This window comes from Callorhinus ursinus, unplaced genomic scaffold (assembly GCF_003265705.2).
Source record: "Callorhinus ursinus isolate GAN/ISIS: 27379988/994484 unplaced genomic scaffold, GSC_fseal_2.0 scaffold24, whole genome shotgun sequence".
NCBI classification, from domain to species: Eukaryota; Metazoa; Chordata; class Mammalia; order Carnivora; family Otariidae; genus Callorhinus; species Callorhinus ursinus.
This window is the reverse complement of record NW_027397086.1, coordinates 23,823,094-23,834,439: the sequence shown is the minus strand read 5'-3', so window position 1 is coordinate 23,834,439 and position 11,346 is coordinate 23,823,094. Positions and strand designations below refer to the sequence as shown.

The 11,346-nt window shown below is 41.6% G+C and overlaps 1 non-coding gene across 1 annotated transcript; it reads right to left on the bottom strand.

Moving 5' to 3' along the window:
• Window positions 1-10,467: 10,467 nt before the first annotated feature.
• LOC112836803 (U6 spliceosomal RNA) lies at window positions 10,468-10,577 on the bottom strand. Its single transcript, XR_003211571.2, has one exon. It is a non-coding gene; the product is annotated as a U6 spliceosomal RNA (small nuclear RNA).
• Between the last annotated feature and the right edge of the window lie 769 nt (window positions 10,578-11,346).

Below are 11,346 nucleotides of genomic sequence, written 5' to 3'. Positions count from 1 at the left end.
TGTATGTACATAGAAAAGAATGGAAAGAATCCCACATAAAATGAACAGTTCTTTTCTGCAGATGATGGTTTTAGGAGTGATTTTTTCATATATGTCTGTATTTTTTACAAAGTTTCTAGGATAAACATATGCTGTTTTTTAGCTAAGAAAAATGGCATTAAGAGGAGAGTTTGCAGATAAGTAGCGGGAGGAGATAGTTTACAACCGCAGAAAGGCAAACCATAAATTACCACATGGAAACAGTAAACCCTCACATATTTTAAAATAATGCATGCACAGTAATGAAGAACAGAAAGGAATATGGAGAGATGAAAATGGTTAGGACAGCTAGAACTTTTTGGAGAGTAGGTTTATAAACTGTTAAAAAAAAAAAGTGAGAGGATTTTAAACCAATCTAAGGGACCCACTGCTAAGTGGACATTTCTTATTTGTATGGCACATCTGTGTGTCCTTGGGCATGTTACTTCAGCTCTCTGTGCCTCAGTTTCCTCAACTAGCAAACGGAGGTAATTGTAGAACATACCGTGTAAGGTTGCTGCAGGTGTTAGATGAGTTCAAGCATGGGAAGTACTTGCCCTGGGCCCGGCATATGGTAAGTGCTCGATGAATGACAGTTCCTGGATTATTATTACCATCTGTTATTATTGCTATTATTATTATCATCCCCAACAACAGTATAATTGTCCTTCAGAGCTTAATAATAACTTCATAAATAGGACTCCATTCCAAAATTCTAATTTGTGGATTTTTAAAATTGATGCTTTCAGTTAGATTAACCAGTATAAACCACCTCACCCGGCTGGGGTTCCAATATGGTCAGATCTCCCTTTTAATCTTTAATTACTCAAACCCCACTTGCCTATTGGCAGGATGTCCAATGTCTCCTCCTTGAGAATTGCCTAAGAGCCCTGGGGGCTTCCAAAGAGATCCAGAGAGGCTAATCAGGCTGTGATTTTTAGCAAACAGTTGTTGTGTCACTAACACACAATGGCAGTATCACTGAAGTCCCATGTGCCCTGTCCACTGCTGGAATTATGTCCACACTGGTCCTGACCTTCAAACAGCCTTCAGCGGCACCCTGCTTTTAGACTCCCAAAGTTCATGTGTGTTAGTTTTCCTCAGAAGGTGCACACTGGTGGCCCATGGCCACGGTCGGCCCTCTGACACCTGGTTTGGGCTAAAATGTGTTGGTGTTTTATTTGAAGTAGTTCACAAGATGGAAAATGTCACACAAAAATCTTTATTTCTTGCTTCTGTTGAAAAGGTGGAAGATCTGATCACATGTGGCCAATGCCCACATAGCAACAATCGGCTGATGCTGGGAAAAGTTTCTCACTGGAAGGAACATGCTGTTTTCACGTTGCTCAAGTCCCCACCGTCTTCTTAAACAGCCGGGGTTACTACGCTGCACCACTGGCCCAGCCCCTTTAGGCTTCTGAGTTCGTGGCCTGTTGGCCTAAAAGTTCTTTGAGGAGTGTGGTGGCAAGAGAGACACTAGTACTTCATATACCCTGAGAGGGGGTCAGGAGAGGTGGCTGAGCACGTGAGTGGGGAAGGCAGTGAATTACCTAAATCTTGGTGAAATTAAACCTAGCTAAAAGTCCTTTTACCACATAGGTCTCATTTCTGCATCAATAATAAGAATCACATCTTTCCTTCCGGATGGTAACCTAGACTTTCTACTTTCGCTGGTTTGAATTTGATTTTTCTAAGGCACGCTTTTACAATTGTAACCGAACACAACTTGAGACACAGAGCAATAAAAGGCTTTACCACCTCTAACAAAAGCAGCCCACTTCCTCAAAAATCTCACCCTTCACTAGTATCAAAGTTCTAGAAAAATCAGCAGGGAAGAGTCAGAGAGGTCAGAAACAATACCCTCTTTCGGTAACGAAAAATGCCACCAAAGAACACGTCCACACCCAGAAGAGCCCGAAGTTTGGTCCGAACCACTTTGTTTATTGAATTAGACCCTGGAGAAAAACAAAGGAAGCAAGATGAAAAAGAGTCAGCGCCCCACTGGGGGTGGTCAGTAAGGCAAAGCTGGAGAAGAGATGAATCAGAAAAACATGTGGGCAGCTGGGGAGAAAAAAGCATTCCCAAATGAGTCTTCAGCCTGTGGGAGAGAGTTCTGAATGAGCTAAGATTCAGTGAGATAATGACAATTATTTCTTCGGCAATTTGTCTGTCACCTTCTATTTCTATGACATGGCCAGTGTGTCATATAAAATATGACACAATGAGAACTAAATTTGCAGCTTCACACTCTTCATTTCTTAAAACCATGCAAAGGCAAAGAGAAATGTGAGACTGTGAGACTTCAAGGAAACTGTAGAGTCATAGTAATCTGATTCTAAAAACAGATGCTTGACAAGAAGTTATATTTAAATCAACCATCAATCTATCAGCACATAATTTCTAAATTTAGTAATAGATAAACTTTATCCTCCCAATCACCATATGCATAGAATCATACCTTGTACTAAACAAGGTGCATTATTTGGTTTTTAACCATATAAGTTATGTTCCTTCAGCCCAAGAATTACAACTCCTAACAAATGAGGAAGAGTGTTGGTAACCCACACATATCGAAGGGTGAAAAGTTAAACAGTGGTGATAACATTGCTGGTCTCAGCAGTCCTAGAAAGATGCAGCTAGATGCCCCTTTTTATAGTATATGTGGTATACAATATAGACAGAATAAACTTCTGTGTAGCCCTTGATACTTGAACACATCTGTTTGACTTGAGAAAATTTTATCATGGTCTAAAACTCAAACCTTCAAACTTTGCATGAGTTTTTGTAAAAATCAAAATGAATTTTTTAAAATAGATAAGTTAATACATGCTCCTAGCCAAATGTTCAGACAATAATGAAGATATAAAGATAAGAAGACTACAAAGGTACAAGAAGGAAAGTGAGGATCATTATAAGCCCACGACCCAGAGACGACTTCTGTCAATGTCCCTGGTGTATATTCTTCCAGAATTTTTTCTATGAATACATATTTGGACAAAACAAGTTCATGCCATAGACACTATTTGTAAACTATTATTTTCACTACATAATAAATTATGGACATTTCCCCATGTAAACAAGTGTAGATTTACATCATTTTAAATGGACATATGATCTCCCACTGTACATAGGTGTCATAACTTGAAATCAAATCTCCACAGACATATAGTTTCTATTTCTTTTTCACAATCATAAAAAATGCAGCCATGAACATCCTTGTACTATCTTTGCACATATGCCAAAGGTTCCTTAGAATATTTTTGGAAAAGTGGGATTGCTAATGGAATAGACATACTTTGCATTTTAGTAGATAAGGCTAAATCATCTTCCATAAAGTTGGCACCAATGTATACTCTCATGAATGCGGACGAGAATGCTTAGGATTTTTTTTATTATCATAGAGTAAAATGTGCTTTTTTTCTTTTGGTATACAGTTTTATGAATCTTAACACACATACAGATTTGTGTTACCACTACCATAATCAGAACAGTTTCATCTTCCCCAAATCTCCCCTGTTCTGTTTCTTTATAAGCACACCTCCCCAGCATCTAAACCCTTGGCAACCACTAATCTATTCTCTGTCCCTATAATTTTTTGTCTTTTCAAAATATCATAAAATTGGAGTCCCATAGTATGAAACCTTTTGAAATTGACTTCTTTCACTCAGCATAATGCTTTGAGATTTGTCTAAGTTATGGCATGTTTCAATAGTTCTGGTTTTTTTGTTTTTGTTTTTGTTTTTGTTTTGCCAAGTAGTATTTCATTATATGGATATACCACTGTTTATTGGTCCATTGAAGGATAGTTTTTCCCAGTTTTTTCAGTTATGAATAAAGCTGCTATAAACATTCACATATAGTTTTTGTGTGCATGTGTATATGAATACAAGTTTTCATTTCTCTAGCATAAATATCCAGGAGTCAGATTGCTAGGTCATGTGGTCAGTGTATGTTTAAGTTTAGGAAAAACTGCCACACTGTTTTCCAGAAGGGCTGTTCCATGTTGCATTCTCACAAATGGGATGTATGAGATTCGTACTGTTCCACATCCCTGTCAGCAGTTGGTACTCTCAGGATTGATTTTAGCCTTTCCAACAGGTGTGTATTGGTATGACTACACTTCATTTTTCACCCTTTTATCAACATTCCTATCAGACATTAAACTATGTCCAATCTAACTTATTATTGTTTTAATCTATATTTTCTTTAATTACTAATAAAATGGAACCCCTTTCATATGTTCATTGAACTTTTTATTCCAAATGTTTATCTTTTTCTTATTTATTTGTTAAATTCTTGCTAAACTAAGCATTTTAACTCAACTATTACATGTCACAAATATTTTTCCCAGACTGCCATCTTTCTTTCTTTTCTTTCTTTCTTTTTTTTTTTTTTTTTTTTTTTTACTGTGCTAAATCTATATCTTTCCCTTTAGGGTTTCTGGCTTTGATGTTTACAGATTCCTTCTCCATTTTGAGATTATAGAAATATTCAATCAAATTTCCTCAAGCACTTGTCTAAGTTGGTAAACATTCAATTTTATTACCAGCCACCTGCAGCCCAACCCAATGAGGAGCAGCTCAGAAGTGGAGTAAGGGTAAGGGTGGTCAGCTTATACTCATTGTTTGAAAATTAGAACTTTTTTCGAACAGTGTTTCTCTTTCATCAGGGATCAGTTTTATACAACCACATCAAAACATTATGCAAAATGTTCCGCTGAGCTTTAAAGTAAAAAAGCCAAGCTATTTCATGGATAGGAAGGTTGTTCTGATTCTTTGGGGAAGGACAGAGGTGAGGGTGGAGAGAGACTCTCCCTGAAAACATTGCTAATAATAACATCTCCTTCCCCACAGAAGGCAAGAAGATGACGCTTCTAAAAATCAAGAGTTCATTACTAAAAGTCCTAATTTAGACTCCATATACCCCAAAACAGTTTTAGTGAGTCAACAGGATTAATGCTGAGCCAAGCAGAGGTGGCCCTAAAGGTAATAATGATGGATAAAGGGAGAGGCTGAGGGTTCCAAGACTGGGGTCAAGCACTGGGGAGAACCAAGAAAGCAAATGACAGAAGAGAAAAAAATTAACATGCCAAAGAATAAACTGCACAAGGGAAAGGAACATAGTAAAGAAAAACTAGGAGAAGGGTGTCTGTAAGAGTCTGTGCAAAGCAAATGGTTGGGTATTAATGCACTGGAGCAGGAGAAGATAAGCCCCATGACAAAGGAGGAGAAAAAACAAAGTTGAGGGGCCTCAGTCACTCTAAGCCAGGTATACATGACAGGTCAGCAACTCTTCAGGGAAACAGCAGAGCTACGCTCGGAGCAAAGGCAGAACTTGTAATCAGTTGTAATTTTCCCTCCTTAGTAAAATCAACTAACGGTTTGTCTATATTTTATAAAGAGATTATTCTCAAATGAATCCCATGTTTAAATACTTTAAGGTACTCTGATGCTCATTAGTTATGTCAAAAATTCTCACCTCCTGTCATGTCCAGGATAGAAACACCATCTCCCCCTACAGGTTCCACCTGCACGCCTGCCTACCGGGTAGAATGAAAAGGGACGGTTTCGTGACTCGCCCTGAAATAAGGGTGTTACTTGTATATATGTTTTGTCGTCAACATCGAGTGGTTGCTTAATTCATATGTAAGTAACATCGCAGCATCAAATTGTCGAATATTTATGAAGTGTCAACAATTTATGCAAACAAGCCAAAATAAGTGAAAGGCTTGAGAAAATTATCAGGATAATTAGAGCCCAAAATAAAGTCCTTTACATTAGCTTGAAGACAGATTCTCTGAAGGCCCATAATTATCTAATGATGGTCACACTTGCTTCAGGCATTTTTTTCAGTAAACGCTTACGGAGCACCAGCTATGTGCCGCAGAGAGTGCTAGATGCTACCATGCTTTGAAGAAGCTCACAGCTTAGTGAGGAGAGAGAGAGAAAGCAATGACAGTATCACCGGGAACAAGCTAGGGTGAAGGGGATAAGCCAGATGGGGAGGAAATGAGCAATAACCCAGCCTGAAATGCCTGAGAAAGTTTCAAGCAGGAGTTGACATTTGAGCCGAGTCCAAAGAGCTGAGGATTTCTCCAAACTTAGATGGAAGAACTTTCCAGGAAGGGTATGTAAAGGTATATAAAAGCACAGGGAGTCAAGCAAATCAAGGTGGGTGTAGACAAAGTTACCTATTGTGGCTGGAGCCCAGCATGGGGAGGCACCTTTCGCAGTAGAAAGGCTAGCCAAGGTGGCTCAGGAAGGCCTGAGAAGCCGTGCCAGAGGGATTGGATTCACTGTGGCCCCTCCAATTTTTTTCCCCTTTGGGTTTTATTGAGATAGAGTTGACATACTGCACTAAGTTTAAGGGGTCCCCTCTACTTCTAATTTGGCCTGAACTATGCTTCTAGTTAATGACCTTCCTTTCTTCATTTGCCGTGTGAACAGACACAGCCTTGCTCTTGAAGCAGTAGAGTGACTAAGTGTGGACACTCTGAAACCAAATGGTCTGGTTTCAAATCCCAGACTTGACCCTTCAGTAGCTGAGTGACCTTGGCCAAGTTATTTACCATCTCTGTGCCTAGGTTTTCTCGTTTATAAAGTAAGGATAATAGCACCTGCCCTGCAGGGTTGCGGTAAGGATTAGTGAGTATACGTAGAAGCACTTGGAACATAGCTGATAAATAGTCGGTATTCAAAAAATATTAGGTATAATTGTTATTAGGTCGTTTGAGCATATTCAGATATTAATAATATGCTTTTAAAAGTTTCTTTCTTTCATCATGTGTTTTCCCACTGACTCTCTGATTAGATCACATGTGACTTGTGTTTTCTTTCAACAGTCTTGCCGGGCCCGCTTGGGATAATACCCTTCCTTAAAAATTACTTCTGAAGCAGAGCAGCATTTTCCTATTGTCAGACTGGTCTTGTGTGCCCACTGACCAGCCTGGCTGCTCATCAGAAATGGATGAACAGTTCACAGCCAGTTCAGCTGTGCCACTGAGAGCACAGCCTAGACCAGCGAAGGCCACTAACTTGGAGAAGGCTCGGCCTACGGCTCCCAGATGATGACGCTGGGAAGATGAGCTTTCCACTTTTGAAAGCAGGGATACCATGAGATCACACCTCCACAGGAGGCATTCCATTTAACTTTCTGAAACAGCAATCTGCCAACTCTGTGGGGAGTAAAAATAATACAAAGGTGTGAGTTAGAAAGCATGGGAGAGAAATCAGAGGCCAGGCAGAGAACAAGCAGACAGCTGCAAGAAGCACTTTAAGGTTCGTTCCAAACCAACCACAAGTGGGTGCGGTTAGTTGCCAGTTTGGCAAACCGTTTCACCCTCACATTTATGATCTATGATGAACTCAACAAAGGCATGGTGGCTCAAGGACAGTAAGACATCAATTTAGGAGTTATCTCTCAAACACTGCAGATAAAGCCTCAAAGTGGCAAAGCAAAAGCTGCGACTGACGGTCTTCTTCAGTGCCACAGGGTCTGCCCATAACCTAGCATTTTGTCCATGAGCTCTGTAGGAGAAAGAGGATCCTAGACCCACGGGCCACTTCCGAACTCCAAGGCAGGAGCCACATGATGGGACATTCTCTAGGTCTCCATGTGTCCAACAACACCTTCGGGAGAAAGAAGTCTGGTTATCTTAATATTAAAAAGAACCTCCGGGTGCCTGGGTGGCTTGGTCAGTTAGGCTTCTGACTCAGGTCATGATCTCAGGGTGGTGGGATGGAGTCCCACCTCGGGCTCTACACTCAGCGCAAGAGTCTGATTCAGATTCTCTCTTCCTCTCTCTCCTGCTCACTCTCTCTCTCTCTCGCAAATGAATGAATAGATAAAATCTTTAAAAAAATAATAAAAATAAAAAATACTTTATAAAAAGGACCTCCAGCTTTCATCTTGCCAGTGAGGTCCTTATACGATGAAGGAGACTGAGGCACAGAGAAATCAGGTGACTTGCCCCACGTTATCGTTAGTGACAGAGCTAGAGTGCGGGGTAATTGACTCCCAAGCTTTTTGTCCCACAGGTTGATGAAATCATGTGGATGCCAGCAAGCTCATAACAAAAATCACATAGCTGAAGAGCCCAGGTTTCGCCAGCCAGTGAGTACAAAGTTTGTCACACGAGCAAAGTCCCCCAAACTTGGTCAGCTCTGTGCCTCTACCTGCCCATTCAGGAATGTATCCCCCTCCGCAAAGTTTCCCTACCTGGGATCTTTTGCTTGGTCTGCTCAGGGACAGTCTGCAGCCCATGAGCCCCGTATGGAAGATAGAAACTCTGTTAGTTCAGCTGCTATGCCCTCCCTTGGGTCTTTCCTGATTCTCCACCAAGTTCTGCACATCTCTGCAGATGGGTCTCTGGGGCAGAAGCAGCACTCTGCGAGCCAAGCCAGGGCAGGAGCAGAGGAGGGACAGGTGGGGGCGGGGCATGTGAGGCTCACTATGTGCGGCCTTTGGCCACTTTGGTCCCAAAGCAGGAGTGTGTGTACCCCAAGCCTCCCAGTCTCTCACGAAATACAGACTCTGTTACTTGCTCTGTCACTATTCCCACAGAGGCTCACAACCAGGCCTTCAGCCATGAGGGAAAGTAAGGGAAGAGTTTGAGGCAACTATCCAGACAATTTTTGCCTTCCTAGCTTTGTATGGTCTTTATCTCCCCTCACACCTCCCCAGTGCCTCTCCACCAACACACACACACACACACACACCAAAAAACAACAACAAAAAGCACACAGGAGTAACATCTGGCACCTCCTTCCTCAATCACCCAAAAAACAAAAAGTGCCCACGCATATGTGTTTGGACTCGTACAAAGAGGCCTTTGGAAGAAAGTGATTGCCTAACCTTGAGCACCAGAAGCATCTGAGTTCTAGCTCTGTCTCAAAGAAGATAAACCTTTACCATTACTGGAATCATATCATAAGCTGATCATGTGCTTAAATAAATTACGGCTGGGTGGGGGAGAAAACATCATTCCTAAGCAATGCCTGCCTTAAGTTTACGTACCCGCAGGAGTAGAAGCTGAGAAGGAAATGGGTACTGGTACTGTATTCGAAAGGCAAGCCCAGCATTCCCCCGTGAGAAAGTAGGGACAAGAAAGTGAGACAAGAACAGGAGGAGATACATCAGTAAAGGGTATGTGCATAAGTAAGCCATTAACTACGAGCTACTACTGGGGCTCAGTCCTGCTGGAAACCCTCTCAGAAACTGTGAGGAACTTGCCTCAGAATCATAGTCGGGACAAGAGAGGGGGAGAAGAGGGTGCAAAATTTAAGGAGGCACTCGCCCTCAAGGTCGGCCAAGTCAAGTCATGCAAAACACAGTCAGCCCTGCTCTGAATCATTCTACTGGGAAGGCTGCAGCATTTACTCATTGATTTCCATCTCTTGTTGGTTGGGAATGGCCCCCTGCCCCAGGGGTGCTGATGTCCCTGCACTTCTGGGCTGAACCCGTCTGAGGCTCTGCAAGCTCCTCAGGTGAGTGCCAAGAAAGTCCCTAGGCAGAGAAAAAGAGAAGCAGGTGCAGGGGTGGGAAGCTGTCCATGCTCTGGAAAGTATCTAGCACTGCCGCCAGTGAGCATGGGTAGGTAAAGGGGATAGGAGCAGGGCATCAGCTGCATCTGTTACATGCTCTACACATACCAACAGTACCTTGAATACACATCAAAATTATGAAACTCGTGTGCAGACCCCAGTATTGGTAAATAAGTGGGCTTCCCATAACTTAACCAACATCTCAAAACTCAAAGCAAGTTGAAGGCAAAAACATTCTGCACTTAGAGGTACAGAATTTAAAAGCTAAAGTTAACATCATCATGTAGGGAAGAACTGGAAAGACTACACAGATAGGCCACACTTAGGTGTTGTGACCACAGCCCCAGCTAAGGTGTCAGCATCAACCTCCAGGGAGGTTAGTGAGCAAGCCTTCAGGTGATCCCAGCCCTCATCCTTTGAGCTTCCCCAGAAGACATGGAACAGAGATAAGCTGGTGCTCTGAACTCTGCCAAAATTAGAGATTTGTGAGAAAAATTAATTATTGGTTTTGTTTCCAGTGTTAGGTTTTGTTGGCTTTTTAGGCAGCAATACATACTAGAAACAGCTGTCCATTTTCCCAGTACACTCCTGAAGATAAGGACGGTGGCTAATTAACTAATAAATGTGCAGAACTTGGCACATAGTAGGTGCTCTGTATGTACTGAATGTGGGTAAAAGAATAAAATATGGTTCCAGCTTTTTCTTAAAGATTTATTTATTTATTTTAGAGAGAGAAAGTGAGAGCATCAGCAGGGGGAGGGGAAGAAGGAGAGGGAGACAGAGAATCTCAAGCAGAATCCTCACCGAGCTTGGAGCCTGGCTAGGGGCTCGATCCCACAACCCTGAGATCATGACCTGAGCCGAAATCAAGAGTTGGACGCTTAACCAACTGAGCCACCCAGGTGTCTCAAACATGGAACGCTTCATTAATTTGCATATCATCCTTGCACAGAGGCCATGCTAATATTCTCTTTATCATTCCAATGTTATTAGTATATGTGCTGCCAAAGTGAGTACTCCAGCTTTTGAAAAGCAAGTTCAGAGGAAGAATGAACTTCCCTGAAAAAATGGAGCCATCTTTTTTTTTTTTGGTTAAGTTGACATACAATGTTACATTAGTTTCAGGTGTACAACTTAGTGATTTGACAAGTTTATATAGTATGCTATGTTCACCACAGCTATAGCTACGATCTGTCCCATTACATCACTATTAGAATATCACTTACTATTCCTGATGTTCTTCTTTTTATTCCCATGACTTACTCATTCCATAACTGGAGGCCTGTATCTTCCTCCCTCCTTCACCCATTTTACCCAACCCCTACCCCCAAAATGGAGCCATCTTCGAGATTGGGGATTTGTTTTGAGGAAAACAGGTACCATTGATAAATCCCCTAGCTAAAAGAGGGTCTCTGCTTCCTATGCCATTTCACATTCATGGGAGAAGACACAATCTGCCCAATCTACATCTGACAAAAAGTTTGTCTCAGTGTCCTTAGTTATAGAATTCAGTTGCTCAGAATGAGGAAAATTATACCCTCCTATAAAGTCATGGTCTCAGAATGTACAAATAAGAGTCTGAGGAACAATTTGTAAGATATTCCACTTATTCTAGATAAGGGGGGCAGCCCAAAAAAGTATAAAATTTAAGACTTATGTATTGCTAATCAAAAGCAGAATCCTTAACTACTCCCATAGCTTTTCAGGGCCTTTCTTGGCTTTCTTGGCATAACTTACAGCTATAGCCTGTCAACTCCCTTCTAAGAACACCACCCCTCCCTTTCTT